We start from the raw sequence: 8,532 nt of genomic DNA, 5'->3' as shown, positions 1-8,532 counted from the left end.
GCCAGGACTCCTCAAGAGGCAGGTTTATAGGGATGTGACAGAAACCAACCTGGGAGCTAGAAAGGTATTTTTCAGACATCAAAGGCCCCATTAAGGTGAGCTGCCCCAAAGCTGCCTCCACTTTAATGGAGGAGATTAGGCCCTGTTCCTTCACCTCCTTCCAAGTGCCTAAATAAATGTTTAATCCCCATTTATGTCCTCTCTGATGGTCTGCCTAAAAAAAGACACAACGGCTGTCTACAGTTGCAGACATGCGTGCTTCAGTTAGATGCTGCCGGGTTCGCCCTCATAATTGGCCATCTCCCCCACCCCCTTTCCTGTACCCCCAATTACAGATCCCGCATAACACAATTTGCAAAGAGGCCAAACGTTTTTATGGCCTGCGCGCAGAGCCAGCAGCAATTGAATTTACTCTCGTAATGTAGATTGGCATTAGGGAAGTCACTTAGGCTGTGGACACACTGCTGGCTGGCTTAAAACACAGGTCGTTCTTTTTCCCTCAATCCAGATCGAAGCTGGTTTGGAGGGAAGGGCAGCGTTTCAGAAGAAGTGATGGGATAGATACGCAGGCTGCATCTAGACTCATCAAATAAGCGATTCACTTAAACGCGTCATAAGATTTGCATGAGAAATTGGGTTGGGAAAAATGAAACTCCACACCGCCATCTGGTGTCCCAGTGTTACAATGCACATAAAAAGGTAAAGGTACCCCTGCCCGTACGGGCCAGTCTTGACAGACTCTAGGGTTGTGCGCTCATCTCACTCTAGAGGCCGGGAGCCAGTGCTGTCCGTAGACACTTCCGGGTCACGTGGCCAGCGTGACGAAGCTACTCCGGCAAACCGGCACCAGAGCAGCACACGGAACGCCATTTACCTTCCCACTAGAAAGCGGTACCTATTTATCTACTTGCACTTAATTGTGCTTTCGAACTGCTAGGTGGGCAGGAGTTGGGACCGAACGACGGGAGCTCACCCCGCCGCGGGGATTCGAACCGCCGACCATGCGATCGGCAAGTCCTAGGCGCTGAGGTTTTACCCACAGCGCCACCCGCGTACCCGCGTCCCACTATAATGCACATACAACGCCTATAAAGTGCTTTTTCTTTGCCAATGTAGCTGAGTCCGCAGTGTGGCTAATGTCATGGGTGCTTCCCGATTCAGCGATGGTGGAAGCAAAGCCTTCAGATTTGGTCTCCAGTCTCACCCCACTTGCTGCATTTTATAGAATCATAGAATCTCCTTCCTTGGAGGTTTTTAAGCAGAGGTTAGATGGCCATCTGTCATGGATGTTTAACTGAGATTCCTGCATTGCAGGGGGTTGGACTAGAAGACCCTCGGGGTCTCTTCCAACTCTGCAGTTCTGTGATTCTACTTTTCTAGATCCGATTCACATATTTGCATCTATACATATAAATTAGTAGACATGAAACGATATGCAAACCTGTTTCCTCCTTTGTCTTGCATTTCTTCTTTGTGTAAATGCTCCCATTTGGTTTGGTTTTTTTGCGTCACAACAAAAGACAATTCATATAGAGCAGGGTGAGGTACAGTGTAATCTCCACATTTCCTTCACAACAACCCTGCGTGGTAGGATCAGACTGAAAGAGAGTGAGTGGCCCGAGGTCACCCAGTGAGCTTCGTGATCCTTTGCAAGTAAATTGACATCACCAACTGAGTTTATTCCCCTGTAAATTGATTTAGAACCACAGCACAGTGGTACCTCGGGTTAAGAACGTAATTCATTCTGGAGGTCCATTCTTAACCTGAAACTGTTCTTAACCTGAGGTACCATTTTAGCTAATGGGGCCTCCTGCTGCTGCTGCACCGCCGGAGCACGATTTCTGTTCTCATCCTGAAGCAAAGTTCTTAACCCGAGGTACTATTTCTGGGTTAGTGGAGTCTGTAACCTGAAGCATCTGTAACCTGAAGCGTATGTAACCCGAGGTACCACTGTATAGTATGTTGTTTACTCTTTTGGGATCTGCCCTAGTAACCGAAGAGTTTGTGGGATTAGATTTATTCCTTTCTTTTTGGGAGGGAGCATTTGGCCATTTGATGATCACACTCCCAGTCACTGAAAGGAGCTCCTCCACCCCTTTGCCTTCTTATCTTGCTAATCCACACCCACATTTGCATACAGGGTTTATTTCCTCGTTTGCTCTGGCAGAGAATCAAAAGCATTGCTAAATAAAATATTTGGTTGTGTATCTACAGTGCATAAATAGCTTAATCAAATGCCATTGCTTGCTTGGCTTACGCTGGCGCTGTACCAAGAGGAGCTAGTCAGAACAAGATTTCAAAAAGAAGGGAGCAGCGAGTTGGGGAAGCAGGGATGGGCTGTGCTCACCACTGGCTAGGGCTGCTCTCTGATTCTTTGTCTTAGCACTGAACACAGGAAGCTGCCTCGTATTAAAGTCTCACCATTGGTGCATCTAGCTTTGTACTGTCTGCGTTGACTGGCAGAGGCTCTCCAGGATTGAACCAGGGACCTTCAACACACACACACACACACACACACACACACACACACACACACACACTTATGGGCACTTTATCCCAGTGTATGCATTTTTCTAAACGTTACTTGGCGTGAGAACTGCACGGCCAAATTCTGAAAGTGTGAATTTTGAACGATGCCATTGTTTCGCAAAAGGAAAATTACATAAGTCTGCCTTGAAATGAGAAATGAATCGGATTTCTCCCCCATCCTTACTTAGATTCTACATTAAAGGCTGTGAAGCCTCAACTGAATTTTCAGCTCTCTTAAAAATAAGGACCTGCTTCTTACTAGCCTCAGACCACGTGGAGATCCACAACTTAACCTGGGACTGTAGGGATGACTCCCCATTGACCCAACTGCACTATGGTTTTGAATGCTGAGGGCTGGCATCAGCACCTGGCATCCCTGAACAGCTGCCAGGGCCCCCAGGTAGGTACCCTGGGAGGGCCAACCATTGAGGCCTGCTGTGGGCCCTCCTTTAATTTTACTTCTTCATGGACCTGTCTGGCACACTGGGCAGCACCACATGACTGGATCTAGCCACCATTTTAATTTCCCACAATGCTCCCCTATAGCACCACCCTGGGGCATTGTGGGAAATTTAAATGGCCATTCCCCAGCCACCCAGCTTAATAAGTCGGCATGCCTGCCAGAGAGCAGTTTTTGCATGCCCACCTCACCCCTGAAGCCCCATGAGCAACGTGCTTGAAGAACTACCTCTTAGATTCCAAATTCTATTTCACAACAATTAAAAACACTGCATAGTCTGATGTAACATATTTTTCTCTGCCACCTGCAAACTCCTTTTGGTGTTTTGGTAGCTGTAGCCTTCCCTAAAACCCAGCATTGCCATTGGGCATTTTAAGGCATTCTCTAGGGCCTTGGCACAAACAACAACAGGCAAGGATGGGTGGTTTCTCCTGGCGCCATGGCAACCCGGGTCACGCTGACACAGCCAAGCCATCTGACGCCCGTGCTTTAGTCAAGCGCACAGCAAATATGTCAACCACACTTGGTAATGGCAGCAGTGATGAGGGGAATCAAATCCCACCCCCTTTCCAGACAACATGGCCCCCTGCAAAGTCTGCAAATTCAACACACTGGGAACACAAAATGATTTGTGACAAAATCACCCTGTATGGAAACAGAGTGGGCCGTTCTTGCCCGACAACAATTGTCATCGATTTCAGTGGCATTTAGAAGCAATGCAATTAGGTTAAGGTACAATATGATAATCTTTATTATCGTTGTCCCATACAGAACAACGAAATTGAAAAAATCTACATCTGACATTCAAAAACCCACAAGCCTGCTATCTCAGCTATCCCAGCCTGATTAACCCCCTAAAAACTCTGATACCCCATAATTGAATACAATATACTCCCACAGAGACTACCTTACACTGCATTTAAAACCAAAATCGCATTTGGATAGAAACTGTTTTTCAGACGGCTAGTCCTAGTCTTTATAACCCTGTACCTTCTTCCAGAAGGCAGAAGCGGAAAGAGATCATATCCTGCACTATCTCTGCAGCTTTCTTATGACATCTGGAAGCGTAGATTTGATCCAAGGTGGGAAGAGTGCACTCAATTATTCTCGCCACAGTCTTTACAACCCTGGACAGCATTGTTTTTCTCTGATGGTGCAGCTCCCAAACCACACACACAGACCATAAGTTAATACAGTGGTACCTCGGGTTACATACGCTTCAGGTTACATACGCTTCAGGTTACAGACTCTGCTAACCCAGAAATAGTACCTCAGGTTAAGAACTTTGCTTCAGGATGATAACAGAAATCATGCTCCGGTGGTGTGGCGGCAGCAGGAGGCCCCATTAGCTAAAGTGGTGCTTCAGGTTAAGAACAGTTTCAGGTTAAGAACAGACCTCCAGAACGAATTAAGTACTTAACCCGAGGTACCACTGTACACTCTCAACAATACAATGGTAAAATGCCATCAACAGGCCTTACGAGGGATTATTTTTCCGGAGGATTCTCAGAAATATAACCTCTGCTGTGCTCTCTTCATCAGATCTTTGCTGTTTTCTCCCCAGGTTAGGTCATCTCTCAACTCCATTCCCAGAAATCAAAACACCGAGACCTGTTCCACACACTTCCCCTCAATAATAAGTGGCTGAATATTCAATTTACATTTCCTAAAGTCCACAACACTCTTTTTTGTTTTCTTTAAGTTAAGAGTAGTAGAGATGAGAAGAAACTGGCTAACAGGTGCATTATTAAGAAAGGCCAGCATCTAGAGAAAGAGGCAAATGAAGGCTAAGTGGAGCAAGTTGAGGTAATAGCATATGATGAGCCGGCAGTGCTGGATCAAACCTGTAGCTAACCAGATATCTCCATGAAGACCATGAGCATAACATGACCACTTGTGTTCCCCAGCAAACAGCATCCAGAGCCATGCTGCTTCTGATACTGAGTGTAAGCAGTCCTTCACACAGCGCTTAATTAAACTGTGGAACTCACTCCCACATGAGGCAGTGATGGCCAGCAACTTAAGATGGCTTGAAAAGAGAATGAGACAAATCCTGGAGGAGAAGGCTATCATTGGCTACTACTGATGCTCTGACTATAGTTCCTGGGATTATGTAGTGGAAGCCACAAATGTTTAAATATTGCTTTAAATGTATTGTGCAGGTGGAGTCCAGGTGTTACTCCACACACCCTTTTCATAACTAGATCCCAGCTTCCCCCGGAGGCAAGGGAATGACTCCTTAATTAATTTGAGGGTGTAACGTCAATGTGACCACAAGATTCATTACACCTGCAAACACCTGTTTGCCAAAACTCCTTCCTCAACCATATGGCATGAGCAAACGATCAGTGAACGTGCACAGGGTCTATTACCGTATTTTTCGTCCTATAGGGCGCACCGGCCCATAGGACGCACCTCGTTTTTTGGGGGGGAAATGAATAAAAAATATATATTCCCCCCCCCCAGCCACGGCTGCAGCTCCAAGCCTTGCGCACACCTGCCCGAAACAAGGCTTGCGGACACCCGCCCGAAGCACGGGGAGCCCTCCGGAGGGCTCCCCGTGCTTCGGGCGGCAGGCTACCGCCCCAAGCCTCGCGCGCCCGGCGGGACCTCCCGCCGGGCTTGCAAGGCTTGCAGACACCTGCCCGAAGCAGGGGGCGCCCTCCGGAGGGCGCCCCGTGCTTCGGGCTGCAGGCTGCTGCCCGCAAGCCTTGTGAGCCCGCGGGACCTCCCGCCGGGCTTGCAAGGCTTGCGGATAGCTTCCTGAAGCCTGGAGAGCTAGAGGCATCGGTGCGCACCGACCCCTCTCACTCTCCAGGCTTCAGCGAAAGCCTGCATTCGCCCCATAGGACGCACACACATTTCCCCTTCATTTTTGGAGGGGGAAAAGTGTGTCCTATGGGGCGAAAAATACGGTAGTTACAGAATTTTGGAAGTTAAAGCTTGCCATTGGGTCGAGGTCGAATTACTGCATCCTTGGCTTGCCGCGAGAGATATCCTGCCATTTGTAAGAGCTGGAACAAAGGTTAAAGTGCTAGTTAGGGATTAGCTCTACAGATAATATTTCATTCTATGTTAATTTCCCAAGTTAAATTACACTCCACTCTCCAGTTCCTGCCAGCACAACCCTATGGATGTTTTTGTCTGAAAGTAAGTACTATGACATTCAAGAAGGCTTACTCATGGGCAAGTGTTAGGATTGCAGCCTAAATGAGTTTTGTCCATGTGCTCAGATCAAGAGGAAAGTCTCAGGCTATATCCACACCATACATTTAAAACACGACAATACCACTTTAAACAGTCATGGCTTCCTCTAAGGAATCCTGGGATCTGTTGCTTGTTAAGGTTGCTGGGAGCTTTTAGGAGATCCCATTTTCCTCACAGAGCTATGATTTCCAGAGTGGTTTTGCAATCAATCCCTCTCCCCAGGAAACTCCAGAGATTGGTAGTGTTATAGGAATTCTAAGGTCTCTCTCATATATATATATATATATATATATATATATACACAATGTTCATAAATTTACAAGGCAAACACATACATAAGTATATAAACCACGTGTCTGAAATAGTACAGGAGAGCAATCCTGAAACCATTTTGACGCTCCCAAACTGACCTCAAATATTTCTCTGCAAAGAGGAAGGAAATGGGAAAGCCTCTCCATTGTCTTTTTCTTACCTGTCATAAGGGTGTATGTGTGTGTGAATAGGGTGAGCCTGTGACCTGGATTCAGGAATTCAAGTATTTATCATCAACAAAAGAATGGCCGGGCTGACCAGGTAATGCAATCAGTGACCATTATCAGATACCCTGGCAGATAGGATTTCTGCTGTAGGCTGCCTCTTTCTGTGATGTATGTATGATGTTTTGGGGGTGGTCTCTGGCTACAGGGTGGGCCATTTCAAAAGTCTATACAGTGGTACCTCTAGTTGCGGACTTAATCTGTTTCGGGGTGCTGTTCACACCCTGAAAAGTCCGCAAATAGAGTGCCTCTTCCGTGCATGTGCGCGGCACGATTGAGTGCTTCTGCACATGTGCGAAGCGCACAGATCGCTTTTGCGCATGCGTGAAGCGCACAAATCGCTTCTGTGCATGCATGCGTGGCAAACCCAGAAGTAAACACTTTCGGGTTTGCCATGTTCGTAAGATGAAAGTCTGTAACAAGCACGGAACGTAACTAGAGGTACCACTGTATAAGGGCTTGCGCACCATTATTCTGGGTCCCTCCTGCCTCCTGCGTGTGGCGAGTGAACACCCTGTTACAACAGGTAATAAAGATCAGGCTTACCAGCTGCCTTGCTTCTCAATATTCTCTGGTTGGCCTCTGTTATTTCATCCTTTTGACAGGGGACCTACTTAACGACTCTATACAGACTCTTGGATATGCCATAAGAGAAAAGGAGCAGTACTTTTCTTATAACAGTAAACTACAAGTCCCATCAGGCCTGGACATTTGCCATGCTTGCTGAGGCTGATGGGAGTTGGAAATTTGACCTCAATCGTTTCTTTTTTCCTTTCCTTTTTCTTGGCTGAGTCAGCCCAGCATCTTTGCGGCCCAGCCACCTCATCCTCGCTTGTGCCCAGAGCAGCTGCAGAGTGTGTCAGGTGCTGTTCGTGGACTGTGAGTGCTGATCTATGGGGAGTGGGAGGACACAAGACCAGTTTCGGCAGCCCTCCTCATGTACTGACCCTGTGGCTGGCAGGAGGAGGCAGAAAAGGCCAGTTTCAACACTTCTGGGTAAAGGGCCTCTCTCTACTAAACAGAATGCCCACCCCTTCTCAAAGGTACTTTTGCATGTACCCAGGAATACGATCTTTTCATGGCAACACACAAGAACATTAAAAGCAACCACAGGAAGTACTCCACGCCACCAGCGTTTTTAACTTCCCTTGATGGAGGGTTTTATTTCCGTGCCTATAGAAATGATTCTGAATAAGTCTTGTGATGCACTGGTAGCATACGCTGGCCCACCCAGGTTGCTGCTGGGTGGAAGCAATCCAAGCAATCAGATGCAGCCCCTGCGATTCTTCCTTTCATTGCTGCTCCGTAGAAGCAGGGGAACTGCGTGCTTTGCCAAGAGATAAAACTGTGGTGCTCAGTCAGGGCTGCAGGCACTGCTGCAAACTTTTTCACCTGCCAAGTACTGTAATTCTATTTTTTTCCCTTTATGCTAATCATTTTCAAAGTATGCAAAAGAGGTACACTGTGCATACACAAATGAAGTCAAACAGACAAAAAGCAGGCAACTTCAGGCATCATGTAAATAAAATGAAGACTTTCAACACAAATGCCATTATGGACAGGTATTATACCTAAGTGGCTCCCTTACATCTTATTCTCATGACACCCCCCCCCCCCGGTAGAGTAGCTTAAGCTAAGAGGCAATGCCTGGCCTCAGGTTACCCAACAAATGTCATGGCTTAGGGGAGATTTGAACCTGGGTCTCCTCAGCCATGCTCAAGCCTACAACATACCGCCTTGTCAGCAAAAGAGTAAATACAGCCTGAATGATATGTTAGAAAGTTCACAGTGCTAAGCTGT

The sequence above is a fragment of the Podarcis pityusensis genome (genome assembly GCF_964106645.2).
Source record: "Podarcis pityusensis genome assembly, chromosome: 10".
Taxonomy (NCBI): Eukaryota; Metazoa; Chordata; class Lepidosauria; order Squamata; family Lacertidae; genus Podarcis; species Podarcis pityusensis.
Note: the sequence above shows the minus strand (reverse complement) of the source record.